Below are 19,699 nucleotides of genomic sequence, written 5' to 3' on the forward strand. Positions count from 1 at the left end.
GGTGAGCAGAATTAGGGTGCATGATGTGAAATTAAAAAAAAAATGCTTCACTCCTTGGCCTTCGATTCCTATCTAGGCTTCCATCAGTGATGAATTAGATGCTGAAGTAAACCTTTTAGCCACAGTGTTTATCTTAGTGATAAAAAACAAATTAGGACAACACTAACAGATACATCCAAACAAGGAGCAAAAAAAATATATAAAATAGTCAGTGCTAAAAATTTAAGTTTGCTTCATAAATGACTCAGTTTTAAGATACACATATAAAGCAAAGAGTGCTCAGAAAGCATGGTCCCCCAATTTTAAATAGAGGACGTTCTGGACCAATACAAGGAAGAACATGTTTTGCTGAAGAAGACAGACTAAGTTTAGTTTATTCTCTTTACTAGTTTCTGTCTCACCCTTCCAACGTAATAAAAACAACTTAGAACTAGAAACACTGGTCCATTGAAGTTGGTTTACATAATTAATTCCAGGAATGCAGAATACAAACACACTGGACACTGGTCAACAACAGCTGTGTCTTTCAGTCAAAGCTCAGCATCCCTCCTCACCGAGCCTTGTGTGGTCATGGAAAGAGGCAGCCTCCATTTCACAGGTATACTGGGTTCCCCATGTGAGTCTCAACATGCCTAAGAATAGATTAATTTTATCACAGTCACCCCAATTTTGCTCTGCTTTCAACACAACATTCATGAAACTGAAAAGTTTGAATTCAGATTTGAAATCACCTCAAGACTTCTCCTGAGGAGGGTCTAGACGACCTGACACTATGTAGTACCCCTGAAATGGTGGGCACACTGCCATGCTGTCGCTCGGGGCCTCATAACATTGGCGATTCTCCTCCATCACCTAGATCAAATCTTGATGGAGGCAAGTGACACTGTTAGATAAACCCTCCAGTTGGAAATCCTGCTTTCATTTGGAATAAAATCTCTTTGTTTAGGCTTTTCTTTTTGAAACAGAGTTTTACACTGCCTACCAGGGTCACCTGGACATCTCTCTGTAGCACAAGATGGTCTCAGGCTCACAATTCTATAGCAGACTTTCTTTGGACCACCATCTCCCAAATAATGACACGGAGACTTCTTACTAATTACGAAAGATTGGCCTTAGCTTAGGCTGTTCCCAACCAGCTCTTATCACTTAAATTAACCCATTTATATAAATTATCAATGTTCTGCCATATAGCTCGTTACTTTCCTCTGTATTTCCCAGCAACTTACTGTCAGATTTCCCTGCATCTCAGATTTCTCCAAGAGTTCCTTTCTCTTCCCTGAAATTCTGTCTATCCTTTCCTGCCTAGCTATTGGTCACTTGGCCCTTTATTAAACCAATCAGAAGGTGCCTGGGCAGAGACATGTCTTTACAGTGTACAAAAAAAGATTATCTCACAACACAATTCTCCTGCCTCAGCCTTGTGTTGACATTCCAGCTCTGAGCCAAAGCCTTCCTGAAGGCCTTGTTTAAAACATAGTCCATTCCAAAGCAAATATATCTCCACAATTCATCATTTCCAAAGCCCACTGTTCTTCCAACTATACAAACTTTCCATTTCTCTTCAACTTTTATAAAACAAATACAGTATAGGTGCTTCCTGGCTGTTGACTATTAGAATCATAAACTCCTGGTTACATACACAACAGCGAACCCTGGTGGGTAGGCTGACACATCGGACAAAAGATTATCATTTGACATTTCCCTGCATTTCTGCCAGGGAAAAATACATGGGCATGATTGGGTCAATCATAAGACAAGTATAGGCTAAGATAAGATTTATCCAGCAAGAGAGTTCAATGCTTCATATGGATACTTTGAGCTTTCCCAACAATCACCCCTAATACGAAGTCTTGCTCTGATCAATCTTTATTAAGTGTCATGCTGGGGAAACTGAAAAACAGGGTCAAATACAAGAGCCCTTTGCAAGCATGGTAGAAGCAATGCAGTCCATCCGAATGGAGACTGCAAACAACGGGATCAGACTCTTGCACGCTCCAATGCAACCCTGCCACAACTTTGCAGTGAACTCTGCAAGGTGACACCGTCTCAGCCTCTGATTGCTGTTTCTGGAGCTTCACATGTTATAACTTCTTCCCCAGGATTCCATGACTACGAAGAAGCTCAAGCATGAAACTTTATTAGCTGCAATAGCTGCAACACCTCCTGGACCTAAAACCTCAGCTAGATAAAAACTCAGACACATAGTCCCGGCATCAAGTCTCATCCCCTTCATCTCTCAGGTGGATAAATTCTACAGTACCTTTCAGAACTGGGGTGCTGTAAATGCTGGGCTTGCTTTCTTACGGAAAACAAGGTCATCATAGGCATCAGACACATCATCCCCAGCTGCAAACCTCCTTGCCACAAGTAACCAAATGTGCATCTCCTTGGGACAGACAGAGTGAGAAGGACCATCTGGGAAGCTGCAAAGGGGGCAAGAAAGGCAACAGCGGTAGCAAATAGTAGAAGACGCGAAGACATGGGACGACGGCTGGCTTCTGTTCATTTGATTTGTTTCCGTTTGTGTACTTGGCTCTTACACCTGTGGGTCATTTTCTTTGATCTTTTCATGCTTGGCCATAATTGAAGATGGCCTTTGTGTCTCGCTTCCAGCAGGGCCTCAGGAATGGGCATCTAACACCAACCAGCACTGTCTCTCAAAGCCAGTTCCTGGGCCGAGCCTCTGATGCTGCAGTCAAGTGAGTCATCCATTTGAACTCAGGGAAGCACAAGAGCTGAAGGGTAAGCCATGGGTCAGCCAGCTATGGTTCACACCTGTTGTCATGGTTTACAAGCTCAACTCTTAAAGGGACTGTTGCAATCTTTAAAGACTCCAGATGCTTCAGTTTATGAGTGGAGACGAGTTCCCTAATAAAACATAATTAGAAAAAAAAAAATCTCAGGAGAACTTACAGAGGAAGATTGCTCAAGTCAGAAGTTCCCAGTCTCCTCAGGCTATGTAACCTTTGAACATCTCAGTGGTTAGAGCACTGATTTGCTCTTCCAGAGGGCCTGAGTTCAATTCCCAGCTACCGCGTGGTGACTCACAACCATCTAGCGTGAGATCTGGCGCCCTCTTCTGGCCTGTAGGCAGAACACTGTATACGTAACAAATAAATCTTAGCAGTATTAGTAGAAGATGATGATGGTGGTGGTGATCTAGGGTAAGCACTAGAGAGTCTTCTGCCTTCAAACTGCACTTCACATCCTGCACAGAACTTTCCATCCTTGAACCTGCTCAAGCCCATGGCCTTCATATTGAACACTTCGGATATAATGCAGGAGAAGGCTGGGAACGGCTAAGTAATTTAGAGTAGAAAACACAACCTGAGACATAGATGCTTTGCTTCCCAGTCTGCTACTGCAACACTAGTCACTAGTCCCCAATGAGTGAAGACAATAAACAAAGATGCTTCTTTGGGAGCAAGTTCGAATTTCTCCAAATAGTCAGCGGGAAGCTGCAGAGGAAATAAAACGTCATCTATGGATGTCAGACTATTTTTCTATTCACGCTTCAAAACGTATTTTTCTTTGTTTCCTGGGCCAGCTCTTAAACAAAAACAAGTGGCCAGAAACATGAGACTAGCAATGTGTCCTTATTAGATTCTTCTGTGGGGTGTCCAGATGACAGAGCCATCATTATTTCTTCTGAAGTTGGTATTTTCGGCAGATAGTGGGAACTAATTGCATTTACTTCATCTTCATAGGTAGTTGAACCACCATATCTACTGTATGTATTAAGCATCATGCATTTTCTATTTCTAACAAAGCTCTGGAAATGCTCCCTCCAAGAATTGTTGAAAACACATATAACTGATGTTCTACAATGAAACAGCAAGCTGAGGTTGCCAGCCTGCAGTGCTTCTGTGAGGTCCGTGGGATGCCCAGCCTTAGGTAGCCCCCTCTCCTGAATCCGGCAGAAATCAGTCATGTTCACAGAATCTGGTGATGGCATCGCATAGCCTGCATCTGAGGTGGTTCTGCCTTATCCTCCATGAGTGGCTCTAGAGAAATGAGTTAACCTGTCTGAACCTTGCAGTTCCCTTGGGTGAGTTAGGAACACAGGCAACAATGTTGCTGAATATAAGGTCAGGCGGTACCTGAGACACACAGGAAGGTTGGTCCTGGTTAGCTCGTGTTTTATTAACATATGAAGGCTTAGGGACAAAGAGAGGAAGAGCAGAATGGGTAGACAACAGCACCTGAAGTTGGCACTGGAAGACAAGTTGACAGGACTCCCATTAAAAAATAAACATCAGGGACCAGGACAGGTGGCTCGGTTGGTAGGTGTTTGTTGCTTAGGCATGAGGACCTGAGCTTGATCCCCCACCCACATAAAAATGCTGGTCATGGTGGCACACACACACACACACACACACACACACACACACACACACACACACACACACACTTACTTGCCATCCCAGTGCTGGGGAGGCAGGGACAGGAAGATCTCTGGGCCTTGCTGGCCGGTTAGTCTAGCTGAATCAGCAAATTTTAAATTCAGTGAGAGCATCAACCTCCACAAATCATATGGAAGGAGTTTAATAATTCACATTGACCTCCGGATTCCATAGATATGCATACACAGACACCCACACCTGAGCCCACACGGAAATGGACAGAGACAGAGGAAGAGGGAGGAAGGGAAGAGAAGGAGAGAGGGAGGGGGAGATAGAGAACAATTAAGTGATACCTAACCTAACCTTAGTTTTCAAACAGAATGCACAGGGAGTTCTTTGTGGCCTGGCTGCTGTTTATCTCTGTCTCCTTGTCTCCCACTCTCCACTCTACCTCCCTTCTTTCCCGGCACTGGATTCTTCCCTGGCAGGTTCTGATGCTCCTAAGGTCACCCTCAAGCACGGATGGCCTCTGCCTAACCGTCCATCTTTGCCTGACACCTCCCTCAATACTAATATCTCTAGTACTTAATTTTGACGTATCTATAAGGTGGCTGTGTAGACATCACTTCCTGGGATCCACATCTCTCCTGTGCATTCTGGACACTCTAAAATGACCATAGGCATGGAAATGTCTCTTCAGACTACTTTCATTACCTTTGATATATTCCCAGGAGTGGAAATGGGAGATCACATGCTAGTTTTAACTTTTGAGGAAAACACCATGGAGTTTTCTACCGATCTGCCTTCCCAGCAACGGTGTACTCAGTTATCTTTGCTTCACACCCTTGCAAGCCCCTCTCTCCTTTGGTTATCTTTTATGCTAGCCATTCCTGCTGGGGAGAAATAACGGGTCTGTTAGGTTTGGGTTGGTGTGGCCTTCGTGGTTTGCAGATCAGGCCCCGTGCACTTGCTGACCGTCCCTGAGGCCCTCCCTGGAGGAAATGTCTATTTAGTTCTTGTGCCCATTTTTTTTTTAAATTAGGTCATCTTTGTTTACGATTGTGCTCTCGGTTCTCTGAGTCCTTTAACAGATTTTCCATGCACAAACATACTCCCCCAGCATCTTCACTCTATCGACTCTTTCCTCTGCTGCGCCGATGCTTCATAGTCCCATGCCATCCATTTTACCCACAGCAGCATCTGTTTCCTGTGTTTTTAGGGCTTCTATCCCAAATATCTTTCCTGTTGCAAAATCCTGAATGCATTTCCCCACCTTCTCCTAGTAGTTTCACAGACTCCAGGCTTCATAGGGACTTTAGCCCATTTCTGATGAGTTTTGTAACTGATGAGGGTTCCCTATCTAGCTGCATCCTTCTGCAGGGGCCAAGCAAAGGCTGGGAGGATTCTGTCTGACGACTCTTCTTTCTCTGGTCATTTTTCACCAGTGCACTTGATGTCAGTCTTGCTGATCAGAGCTTGGGTTGGTTTTTATAAATATGACACAGTTTCATGCCACTTACTCTCCACCTATAATTAAAAAGCACAGCCACCCTGCAGCCCTCTTCCCGTGTGCCCTTTGCCTGTTTATGTTTGTGTCAGTGGAAGTCAGAGATGGGTGAACTGAAATGTTCGTGCCCTGGTGACCCCCAGAGACAGACAGAGGCCAGCTCTCTTGCTGGCCACCGGTGGTGCTCTGAAGGGATTCCAGATGAGATGCAAACACTCTTGCTCTCAGCAGACTAGATCCCCAAGTCTTCTCCCAAAATAAACAGATGGCATCTTGCCTCCTACCTTAAGGTTGAGGCCCACATCTCTTCAAGCAGACTGTTTACAGCTGTGAGTCTTCCCCTGAGCAGAGCCTCAGCCTGTTCCCTGGCCAAACTGTTTGAGTTCACATACAGGGCAAGGCCCAGGAGGGGAAGCTTCTCTCCGTCCCTATGACCACAGCAATGAGACCATTTTCCCTGAGCTGTCACCCTAAAGTCCCCACCCTGTCTACTGCCCAGCAGCTTCCCAGTAGCCTACAGGGCTGGAGGAGAGCACACACCTAGATCACCGAGCAGCAGAGTGAACTTCACGTTGGCAACCCCAGTAACTGGCTGTCATCCCTTGTGGCCAACTTCTCTTCCACTTCTTACCAGATAAAATGGGGTGATGCCCACATCCAAGAGAAAAGAAGTTTCTGATTAATTTGAAAAACTGTAAACCTTTGTTTTGATTCTGAAAATCCCACAATCCTCTCTAAAGTTCCTTTCTCCACTCTCTACTTCTTCAGATAGTAACTAACTCTAAAGAGCTTTCCCTTGGCTCACAGGAAGTTGTCAATATTCAAGCAGCTTCGATGTATGGGACCATTCACCTAGCTACTCTTCATGCCTATCTCCAGGAAATCATGTTGGGATGGAGGGATCTGAAGTGGTCGTTTTTCCTTTATTTTTGGCAGTTTGATACATATATACAAGGTACTCTGATTATATGCATATCTATTACCCCTCCGGTACCCCTAATCTTTTCCTTCTGGGTCCAATCTTCTTCCTTCCTAGTCCACCTGTCATATCTGGATGGCGTGTTTTGTGACACATTTCCCCATCCCCCAGCTTTTAAATTCTTGCCACCTTCTCTCCTATGATGTTCCCTGGACCTTAAGGGAAGAAAAGTGTTGCCATTGATATTCTGTTTGAGGATGAAGTTCATCTGTCACTTATTCTCAGTACCATGACTAAATACAAGTCTCTGTATTGATTATCACCCACGTCCAAAGGAGTGTCTCTGCTCAGGATGAGAGCAGCACTAGTCTATGGGCATCAGCATGAATACTCAGAAGACAGTTGGATAACAAGTGTATTTAAGGAGATAAAGATTGTGTGCTCTTACTGATGTTACTTTGTAAGTATATTATACTATAGACATTTTCCAAGATTCTTCAACAAGCTTCACACACACACACACACACACACACACACACACACACACACACACACATTCAAGCAGTATTTTTCACTTTAAGGCATAGCCATTCCTGGTGCCTGCCCTCTGCTGTCCCTGTCCTCATTGCTTTTCTCACTGACACTAGGAAAGCTGCCAGTGAAGCCAGCTCAGTCAATACCCCAGATGAAATGATTGACATTTTTCTGCTCTCTCCTGAATGGTGACTAGCCTTCCGAGCTCTCCAGCTTGTGCCCACTCTGTGTCCTCATTCTGATGCAGTCTCTGAACAGGTGGTTACTGAGCATCGTGTTCTGCCAGGTACTTCCCTGGAGACAACAAACTTAGAGCAAACACGATCTTGCTTTTGTCTCTGCCTTTTGCTATGATGTTGGCATTTCCCAGGGTTTCATCTACCTCCGCTGTCTTGGAATCTTCTCCCTGGTCCTTCTCTCTCTCTGCTGCACTGGTTTCATTCTCTCCCTTTGTCTTCATGCTGACGGCTTACAAAGTCCCCAGTCCTCTCCACTGTAGCGCTCCCACGGAGTATTTCAGACATCTCAAACCCTAAGTGTTCTGAAGAAAATTCAGTTATAATCTTCTCCTTCTGTCTTTTGCTGTTCTGCCTCCGTCATTGCCACATGTGAACTCTACATAATTACTGTAACTCGTGTATACCCTAGAGTCGCCTTTTAATCTTATGCCTCTGGTGGGTCCCTCCTAAGGAGGAGAGATGGCGAGGTGACTACCAAGACCTTAGCTGGAAGGAAACCTGGGAAAGCTGGGGTGATATCAGGGAGCACAAGACAGAGATGGAGACTGAGCCCATGGAGTTCCACCCTCTCTCTATGGGTTCCTGTTGTGGACAGCCAGAGTGCAACTCCACCCAGCGCTTTCCCAGGAGCTACTAGAAATAAGCCTCCAAATACTCCCATGGGATGGACAGCTACAGCCTCGTCACCGGCTGTCATCTCCCAGGTGTGTGGGGTTGCAGCGAGTGGAGGCTGCGTGGGTCATCCTACACAGCTGCATGCACGGGAACCATACATGGCAGCTACTATGGGGATCATAGGTGAAACAGAGACCTGTCTAAGTTATTTCCACGTGATTGCGATCCTCCTGCTGTCCCCATATATATTATCCGCTTGCTAGTTATTTGATCCCTGAAATGCTGCTTTCATTTGTCTCTTTGCTGGGCCTGAGGGGACTTGCCTGTAATCCCAGTACTGTGGAGGAAGATATCCATTAGGAGGCCAAACGAGGCTGATTAGCAAGTTCAAGGCCAGTCTAGTATATATATAATAAGAACCTGTGCTAAGCCGAAGAAAAAAATAATACTAAATTAATGAATTAGTCTCTTTTTAGCACTTTTTTGAGACAAAATCTGTCTCTCCCTCTATTCCCCTGGCTGGCTGGCCCTCAAATTGATCCTGTGTGAGCTCTGTAGCACTGGGATTACAGGCGTGTATCACCACACCCACCTCCTACTGTTTCTTAATTCATATGCTCATATTCTGTCTAAACAGTTGTTGTAACTACCTTATGGCTATCAAGTAAACGTACCTACAAAAGACTGGCCAGATGGACTTGGGGGTTTAGATTAGTAGTTGCCCATGATTTCCTTCAGACCTGGTGCCTCTGCCAGCAGAATCTAATGCCTTCCACTTTCTCAGATTTGCCATGGTGTCCCTCCGTTGCTTTCTGCACTCATGTTATTTCCCCTGTTCAGACATTGGGCTCTTTCCTTTTGTCTCTGGGGAAGTCCTGCTTGTCACTCACGGACACTCTCTGGGAATGTTATCTCACCTTCTCAAGAGGCTTCTAGCTCTCTTCTGTCCAACATCTTCTGGTTCTCCGTGACTGCCCATGGGGGTCTGTATGTCTCCACACCTGGAGAAACATTCCTTCAATCAAGTTCAAGTTTTCCTACCTTGGTTTGCAGCCTGTCTCAGTGATGTTCTGTTGATGTGAAGAGACACCATGACCAAGGAACTCTTTTTTTTTATTAATTTATTTATTTATTAAAGATTTCTGTCTCTTCCCCCCAACCGCCTCCCATATCCCTCCCCCTCTCCCAATCAACTCCCCCTCTTTCATCAGCCTGAAGAGCAGACTGGGTTCCCTGCCCTGTGGGAAGTCCAAGGACCTCCCACCTCCTTCCAGGTCTAGTAAGGTGAACATCCAAACAGCCTAGGCTCCCACAAAGCCAGTATGTGCAGTAGGATCAAAACCCAGTGCCATTGTTCTTGACTTCTCAGCAGTCCTCATTGTCCGCTATGTTCAGCGAGTCCGGTTTTATCGCATGCTTTTTCGGACCCAGGCTAGCTGGCCTTGGTGAGTTCCCGAAAGAACATCCCCATTGTTTCAGTGTGTGGGTGCACCCCTTGCGGTCCTGAGTTCCTTGCTCGTGCTCTCTCTCCTTCTATTCCTGATTTGGACCTTTGGGTTATAGGGAGAAGATCTTCACCAACCCCGCAACTGACAAAGGTCTGATCTCCAAAATATATAAAGAACTCAAGAAACTAGACCGTAAAAATCTAATCAACCCAATTATAAAATGGGGCACTGAGCTAAACAGAGAATTCTCAACAGAAGAAGTTCAAATGGCCAAAAGACACTTAAGGTCATGCTCAACTTCCTTAGCGATCAGGGAAATGCAAATCAAGACAACTTTAAGATACCATCTTACACCTGTCAGAATGGCTAAAATAAAAAACACTAATGATAGCTTTGCTGGAGAGGTTGTGGAGAAAGGGGTACACTCATCCATTGCTGGTGGGAATGCAAACTTGTGCAACCACTTTGGAAAGCAGTGTGGCGGTTTCTCAAGGAACTTTTATAATGGAAAACATTTCCATGGGGCTTGCTTAAAGTTTCAGAAGCTTAATTCATTTTCACTGTGGCAGAGAACATGGTGGCAGGTGGACAGGGAGCTAGAGAAATAGCTGAGAGCCACATCCTGATGCACAAGCAGAAAGAGAGAGGCTGGGTGTGGCCTGGGCTTGTGAAACCCCAAAGCCCACGCCCACTAACACACTTCCTCCAACAAGACCACATCTCCCAGCCCTTCTAACACTTCTCAGCTAGTGCCCCTCCCTGGGGAGTGATCATTCAAACACAGGCGTGTATGGGGACCATTCTTGTTCAAGCCGCCATTCCCCATGTCCAGGAATCCGAGGGATGTGTTCAGTAGCAGTTAAGAGAATGAATGAAGCACATACTACCTCCTGCGTGAATGAACACGATCCAAGAACGGATCCATGATCCCGTCGTTTCCCCATGCAGCTCTCTGAGGAAGTTGAGCAGCTCATAGTGTGGTTTCTAATCTGAGGTCTCATAATCTGAGTAGCATCTGTAACCCATTATCTTTCAAATATCACTAAAGAACTGCAAACAAAGAAAACAGAAGAAGATTTTTATCTGTTTCTAATGCTGGGAGAAAGTGTAGCGTTGGTAACATTCCCAAATCAGGCTTTTAGAATGCAAACATTATTTTAATATTGGCATATTTTACTTAGCTCAAAGAAAACTGCTTTTAGTTACTTAGCTCAAGATAATTCAAATATCTTCACTACTGCTGAAAATAATATTGAGGGCTAGAGAGATGGCTCAGCGGTTAATAGCACTGGCTGCTCTTCCAGAGGTTCTGAGTTCAAGTTCCAGCAACCACATGGTGGCTCACAACCATCTGTAATGAGATCCAGTGCCATCTCTGGGATGCATAACTACATGTAGACAGAATGCTGTATACTTATTAAATAAATAAATAAATGTTTAAAAAAAGAAAGAGAAAAAATACTGAATATTAAGTTAGCATGATTCCTAGTTTCTAAAATATTATTTTACTGTTAGAACATGACTTTATTATCTTTTAATCATGATCCCAAGAACATATCAGCTAAGGTTGTCCAGGAATGTAGAAATAGACTCTGTTTTTTATTATTAAAAAGAAATGAAGAGATGGCTCAGTGTATAAGAGCGGTGCTTGTTTTTCTAAAGGTCCTGAGTTTAATTCCCAGCAACCACATTGTGGCTCACAACCATCTGTAATGAGATCTGGTGCTCCTTTCTGGCCTGTAGGCATGCATACAGACAGATTATTATATACATATATATATATATGTATATATATATATGTATATAATAAATCTTAAAAAAGAAATAGAATAAAAGGAGAATGGGAAACAAAATGTCTACTGTACTTATTCAATAAGTATTAAATTTGGACTTTAAACAACAAAACATCATGCAAGATGTCTACCTTTTCATATCCATTTCCTAATTCAGATGTTATATGTTATTTTAGTCAAGACTCTAGGAAAGAACAGAATTGATATAATGATGATCCTATCACGATGGCAGATTACTAGATTGGCTTACACAATATGGATTGAGTAGTCCATCAGAGATTACTAGATTGGCTTACACAATATGGATTGAGTAGACCATCAGTGGATGCTTCATAGGAGAGGGCGATAACACCCAGTACCACTCAGTCCACAAGACTGGTTTCCTCCGCAGTCCCAATCTGTCCCTGAAGGCCTGTAGCATACCTGGAAAACATCTGCTCCTCATTGCAAGGCCAAAGAAGCTGGGTTCTGATGTCAGCAAAACATTGCCACAGTAGTGGCATCGACAGAGCAGATTGGCACACGAGCAAGGAGCTAAGGCAGGCTTCCCTTAGGTCTCTTGATCTGGGCTGCTGCAGGAGCATGCTGTCATCCCTCAAGGAGGGTCTTTCTCCTCCGTTAGAAAGCAGGTCTCTAGTTGATCCCAGATCCAATCAAATTGACACTATTTTAACCATCCCAGTTGGATACCCAGATAATCGCATTCCAAAGCAGCATGGGGTTTGTAACATGGATACTGCGGAAGAAGCAAGGAAGACTGTGCTGTGTTACTGTCAAGTCTGTGGGCTTTGATCTCAGGAGGCCTCCTTTCCAGTTCAGGTCTGTTACTTGGCTAAGACAAACAAAAACTTGCAGCCAGTCACGTTGATCTCTGCACCTCAGTCAATTCCGTGGCAAACAGAATCATTAAGTGCAGTACCAGCTGCTTAAGGTTTGTAAGAATGAAATAGGATGGTGTGGCTGAAGATGTGCAGCCCACTCTGAAATGCTCTTCTAATTGCTCGTTCCTTTGCCTTCTACCTCTACCAAGAAAGCACAGGCTGGTCTGGTTTGCCCGGTCTCTGTGGCTCAACCCCCTGAGAGATAGATGTTTGTAATGTATCGGATTGTATACCTCAACCTTGTCATTTTAGTCTTGCTTTAAGTAATACGCTCTCATTTCTACCAACCTTGACTTTTGGCCTCTCCCATGCCATCTTCTGGGTAGGCCCTCCTCCTATACGTCTACCTAACAACCTGTTACTGCTTCAGCCTCATCGTGATCTCGTCCTTTCTTTCCACTCATTTCCACAATACCTAACATCGGCACTACCCATCAATGTCCTTTACTCCCTGAAGCAACTGGGCTTAAGGGGTGGCAGTAGTTGCCTGATAACTGTTTTCACAATGGGGTTATTGCTACACAAAGACCATAGTTGAAGGCAGCACTCACTTCTCAGTGGAGGTCCACGGATAGAGGGTGGTGCCCTGCATACCAGTCTAAGGAAAGGTCACCTCGACACTACCAGTCTCTCCTCAGCAGTCAAAAACTTCCATTGAAAGATGGCAACCTTCATTTAAAAACCAAAACAAACAACTATCAAAAGAGCCTTAGCTATCTTAACCCTGGATGGATAAGCACTAACACAAAAAGATGAGCAATATGAAAAAGCAAGACAATGGTTGGTGGACCACAGGTGGTCTTACATTCTGTGGGGTGTCCTTCCAGACCTGGGCAGCCTCTTCTGATTAGGAATGTCTATTTTTGTTTTAGTGGCTTCCAAACATGCAAAAGACAGTTTGGTTTTTCCAGGTATCTCACCTTGCTCTTAAGGAGAAAGAGCCCTACCTACGCAGCGGGATTCTGGTCTATTTGGCGCTACATCTCCCATTCTAAGCTAGTAAACTATCATCATTCTGATTTCTACAGCTTATCCACCTACAGAACCTCCTTTGGCCTGAACCAACATGGACCTCAGGGTCCATTGGCAGCACTATCTCCTGAGGCTATCAAGATGGAAAATGAAGCACTCTCTTGGAGTATGGTTGCTGTGTTGTCAGCTGTCCCTTTACATACCCGTCACAGTTTCTGGGCCACATTCTTGGTGCCAGTGTTTAGAAATCACATACCTGAAAAGGAGGATCTAAGAGGGAGGCTACCATACTAAACAGGACTTGAACTGGGCCTGTAGCTATGAATGAAGAAGACACAGGTAGGCAGAGAATACTCACAGGAATGAGTGCCCGTAGAGGAAATAGGAATTCTACCCCTTCAGAATAGACAGCAACTTCTGAGAAGTGATCAATATCAGTAGAAGTAGAATGCTTGCTTAGCCCTAATGCAGAGGGGAGGGGCTTGGTCCTGCCTCACTGGATCAGGCTTTCTAGACCTTATCTGGTGTGTGAGGTCCTTCTGTCTATGTGTTGCTTTTATTGGTTAATGAATAAAGAAACTGGCTTGGCCTATAGCATGAGAGGAGGAAGGCGGAGTTAGGGAGAAGCCATGGAGCTGCTGCCAGAGTCAGACATGCTGAAACTTTGCCGGTAAGCCACTGCCACGTGGTGATACACAGATTAGTAGAAATGGGTTAAATTAATATGTAAGAGTTAGCCAATAAGACTCTAAAGCTAATGGGCCAAGCAGTGATTTAATTAATACAATTTTTGTGTCATTATTTTGGTTCTGGGCAGCCAGGATTAACAAATGGCCTCCTTACTACACTTACCCTTTTGGAGGAGAGGATAAGGGAAGCTTGGGGGGAGGCAGGATAGAAGCAGAAGGTGGCATAGGGCCTTACCCTTTTGGAGGATGTAGACCTTACCCTTTGGGGGGAGGCAAGTGTGGAGCAAGAAGAAGGATAGGAGGAGGAATTTTGGCTGGTACACAGTAGAAGGATAAGTGAAGCTATGATCAGAAGACCTTCATCTCTAGATGAAAGAGTTTAGGTTTGGTGCAATCATGAGTGGGAGGTGTAAAGCCTTAGTAACAGGAGGGTGACAGGCAGGCAGGTTCTTCACTGTGCAACCTTTTCTAAGTCCGGAGAATGCCACAATGCTGCATAGTAAAAAAATCTCACTAGAGACCCATTCAGCATTTAAGCTTCTAATTCCATCATGGACTCAAACTAACAGAGGGGCAAAACAGACAGTTAACATTTCTATCTAAAAAGAAATGAAAGCTGAATGAGCCATGACTGGCCTTCATTGTGTTGTACTCACAGGTCATATAAAAGAACAGAAAAGTAGCAAAGAGTTATCAAATCCTTATGCCAGGACAAATTCTACGGTGTTAGGTAACTTATATGATTTGAATATGTTCCCCAAAGTTCATACAGAAACTTAAGCCCCACCCATGTCTCATGCAGCAAAGCCTAAGTCCCTAAGCAATAAGGGTAGCCCACATAAGAGGATTAATGCCAATCAGAAGAGGGCTTTTGCTAGGAGTTCAATGTCTCACGTTCTTGCAAATTCATGTTCTCTTCCCTCTCCCTTCTGTCACAAGATGACACAGTTTGAAGGCCTGGCCAGATGCAGGCCCTTAACCTTGGACTTTCCCCAAATCCACTGTGACAAGAAATACTCCCACATTCTTTACAGTTCATGAAATCTCAAGTATTCTGTTGCAGGGGGCAAGGAGACTGAGTTCTTAGGCACTGAACTCTTCTGTTTCTTCATCAACAAAATAAACACTTTATCCTAACATTCTCATGAATATCTAATAAGAAGGCAGACAAAACATGTAGCAGGAAGACTGACAGCTAATACAACTCAATAAACTCCATCTGGGGCCAAATGTGAATATTCTGCTAACAGAATGTTACTGATTTCATACCTGTATTTTGTAAAGTTCTAAGGAGGAGCCCTAAGAATTCTAAGGTCACATCTGTGATTGAAATGTATATTACATCCTATAAATTAAATTACATGTGGCCACAGACATTAAAGAGCATCTGAGTATCCAGTCACCACTCCAGAAGTTATCATATTATGGTCCTATTTAGCTTTCAAAAGGGCAGTGGAGCAGTGTGACTATTACCATCTGTACTGGGAGTGTCCACAATGACAACTCAGTGCAAAGCCCATCCTACAGGAACAAGTTTGTTGTCTTCGGGTTCCTGTGGAGATGATCTGTGATTGGCATTTTTAGATGACTGGCTTTGTAATGTCAGGATAAGATGATGGAACAACACAAGTAATTTGAATGTACTGATCACCCCCAGGCAATTACAATCCCAAAGCCTATGAGGAAACTCCATTCCACCATCACTAGTCATGCTGTGGTTCCAGCAAAGAGCTGCTAGCTCTGTTTGTTCAGTTGTTTGGCTGGTTGGTTTGTTAGTTGTTTGGTTGGTTGACTGGTTCTTTTGTTGGTTTGTTGGTTGGCTGGTTGATTGGTTGGTTTGTTGGTTGGCTGTCTGATTGGTTGGTTGGCTGGTTGGTTTATTGGTTGTTTAGCTAGCTGATTGGTTGGTTGTCTGGTTGGTTTGTTGGTTGGCTGGTTGATATGTTGGTTTGTTGGTTGGTTGGCTGGCTAATTGGTTGGTTGGCTGGTTGATTTATTGGTTGGTTGGTTGGTTGGTTGGTTGGTTGGTTGGTTGGTGCTGATTTGCTGGCTAGCTGACTGGTTAGTTGGTTGGCTGGTTGGTTTGTTGGTTGATTGATTGGCTGACTGGCTAATTGGTTTTTTTCTGCAAACATTTGATAGAATGCCAACACTACTAGGTTGCTCTCTCTGACAACGTGGATCTCTAGTAAATCAGACAATTTTCAGAAAAGAAACAGACACATGACAAAATCCAAGAGAAGTGACACCAAAGGCAGCCTAAAGAGAAGTAAGGCATTGATAACCTTGTTGTATGAGAGATTGCAAAGGCCTGCCACTGTTGTATTAGATGTGAACAGTAGGAGAGCTCTAGAAAGAGCAGTGGATGAGGTACAACTTCTCAGAACATCAGCCAGAACCCTTCGCATGTTCACAGTGACAGCTCAAAGAGTCTCTCACTCTGCGGCCTTAACTCTGACTTCCTTTTTACCATGTAAACTCAAATTTCTGATGAGTGTGTTTGAAATTAGAAGTATTAGAGGAAATGAGTTTCAAGTGTGTATCTCTAGAGACTGGTTCTCTACATGGAATTTTGCAGGACCAGATGTTACTATGACTGCACAGGGCCTAGCAGAAATTAAGTCTGTTTCTTTCATACACTTCTATTCTACCTGTATCTTTCTTCTGTTTCAATTGCTGTATGATTTAATTTAATTAAAAAAAAGAAAACTGTAAGTTTTCAAAAATATCCAAAAAATTACTACTTGTAGACTCAAGCTATAAGTATTTCTACAAATTAATTCTATAATGAGCAGTACCATGGCTTTTACTTTTGAGATGCCAATAATATATGTAATATCATTTATCTTTTTTTGTTTTAGAAAGAAGCAACATTCAGATTTTTGTTCCAGAGACTCTGGCATCCTTTCTTTACCATTGGGGTCTCCAGTCTGTGGATGCCCATCAGGAAGCCTTTGCCCACTGCACAGAGCAGAAAGACATGGCCCTTCTCCAAATCCTTACCACATGTTAGCTTCATTCTCAAGTTGAATTTATCAGCTCAGTTCTCTAGCAGGGGTCCATCAATAAACAAGCTTGATTAATGCCATCTATCACACTCCTTAGAAATTAGCTGCTCTCTGAGCTCTACATAATAAGGAGCGGGTCAGAGAAAACCACAGTCCATGGAGTGGTAAAAAACTGTGAACCGTCGCTGTGAACACATCAAGAGTTCTGGGTGACTCAGCATTTGTATTGCATGCACATGCGCGAGGTAGAGCGGGAACAAGCACTGTATTCTACAATAACTGCTCTTTTATGATAGGTTGTTGAGTTTACTGATGGACAGCAACTGTGACCATGATTGTTGACAGTATTCGATGTGCAGTAGAGGTCTGGTGATTGAGCGTGGTACCCTTGAAAACAACATCAAAGAGAGAAATTTTACTCAATACTCTGCACCCTAGGCTCCCCTAAGTGCTGCGAATATGACTCTAAAAGCAGAAAGGTGACAGAGGCTTAAAAGATATCGTGAAAATCTTAACCAGTGACCCCAGATAAGCATCTCCCAGTGCAAAAACATGAGAAATACAAAAAAACTAAGACAATACATCACCTCTAAAACTTGGGGGTGGGGTGCAATGGGGAGATGGGGAGAGAAAAGTGAGAAGGGTAGGATGGGGAGAACTTGGGGAAAAAGGATGATTGGGATAAAGGAAGGTTGAATAGGGGAGCACGGAAGCACAATTCTTAGTTAAGGGAGCCACCTGAGGGTTGGCAAGAGACTTGAACCTAGAGTGGCTCCCAGGAGCCCAAGCCGACGTCCCCAGTTAGTTCCTTGGACAGCTGAGGATAGGGAACCTGAAATGACCCTATACTATAGCAATACTGACGAATATCTTGCATATCACCATAGAACCTTCATCTGGTGATGGATGGAGATAGAGACAGAGACCCACACTGGAGCACTGGACTGAGCTCCCAAGGTCCCAATGAGGAGCAGAAGGAGGGAGAAGATGAGCAAGGAAGTCAGGACCACGAGGGGTGCACCCACCCACGGAGACAGTGGGGCTGATCTATTGGGAGCTCACCAAGGCCAGCTGGACTATGACTGAAAAAGCATGGGATAAAACCGGACTCTCTGAACATGGCGGACAATGAGGGCTGATGAGAAGCCAAGGACAATGGCATGGGGTTTTGTTCCTACTTCATGTTCTAGCTTTGTGGGAGCCTAGCCAGTTTGGATGTTCACCTTCCTAGACATGGATAGAGGAGGGAGGACCTTGGACTTTCCACAGGGCAGGGAACCCTGACTGCTCTTTGGACTGGAGAGGGAGGGGGAGAGAAGTGGAGGGAGGGGAAGAAGGGTGGGAGGAGGGGGAGGGAAATGGGAGGCTGGGAGGAGGCTGAAACTTTTTTTTCCTTTTCTCAATAAAATAAAAAAAAATTATGTGGAAGCAGCACGGAGATCCGATCCAGGCACCAGGAGAGACATCATTGGGGTGAGTGAGTTTCTGACCGGCAGCAGCAGCCTGGGACAGGGAACTCAGACGTTCCTCATCCCTCCTACACTTCCTGGTCTTCCTGCAGGGGCTATACTGTCTGCTACCTCCTCTCCCCTCCTATCCCACCCAGCTTGCATCCAGAACCCTCCCCCCTTCTGCCTCCCTCCCCTCTTTGGCCACATAACATCTCCCAGCTCAGCCTATTCAGGCGCTGGGACCGAATCCGAATCGGGAGGGCAACCAGGAGGGCAGTAGTTCCTTTGTCTCAATAGCCTGCCTGCAGCAAGCAAGGTAGGTCCTTTGTGTACGAGCTACCCAAGCAGCGCGGATATCTGATCTAGGCACCAGGAGAGCCATCACTGGGGAGTGACATCACTGGAAAGGTACATCAGTGGGTAAGGAGACCTGATCCTGTAAAAGAAGAACCATAGGGGACCATTCGGAGGAAGAGATGGGCAGGCACCAATGCAAGAATTCACCCAACAATCTGAAAAACAACATGAAACCACCAGAACCCAGCAACCTCACAACAAGAGGACATGAACATCTTAATCAAGAAGAAGTAGAAAAAATTGACTTTATGAAAGTGATAGAGGCCCTTAAACAGCATGTAAAAAACACCCTTATAGAAATGGATGAGAAGTATAACAGAAAGTTTGAAGAATTGAGTAAATCAGTGAATGATACCCTAGGAAACCAGGGAAAAACAATCAAGCAGATAATGAAAACAGTTCAAGACTTGAAAACTGAAATGCAGGGAAGGAAGAAAACACAAACAGAGGGCCAGCTGGACATGGAAAATCTAGGTAAACAAATAGAGACTACAGAAACAAGCATAATCAACCAAATACAAGAGATTAGAAGAAAGAGTCTCCGATTCTGAAGATACCATAGAGAAAATAAATGCACGGATCAAAGAAAACAGCAAATCCAACAAACTCTCATCACAAATCATTCAGGAAATCTGGGACACAATAAAAAGACCAAACCTAAGAATAATAGGAGTAGAAGAAGGAGAAGAAGTGCAGCTCAAAGGTCCAGAAAATATATTTCATAATATTATAGAAGAAAACTTTCTCAACCTAAAGAAAGATATACCTATGAAGGTTCAAGAAGCATACAGAACACCGAATAGATTGGATCAAAAAAAAAACATCCCCTCGCCATATAATAATCAAAACACAAAGCATACAGAATAAAGAAAGAATATTAAGAGCTGCAAAGGAAAAAGGCCAAGTTACTTATAAAGGTAAACCTATCAGACTTACACCTGAC

Source organism: Microtus ochrogaster, unplaced genomic scaffold (assembly GCF_000317375.1).
Source record: "Microtus ochrogaster isolate Prairie Vole_2 unplaced genomic scaffold, MicOch1.0 UNK3, whole genome shotgun sequence".
Taxonomy (NCBI): domain Eukaryota; kingdom Metazoa; phylum Chordata; class Mammalia; order Rodentia; family Cricetidae; genus Microtus; species Microtus ochrogaster.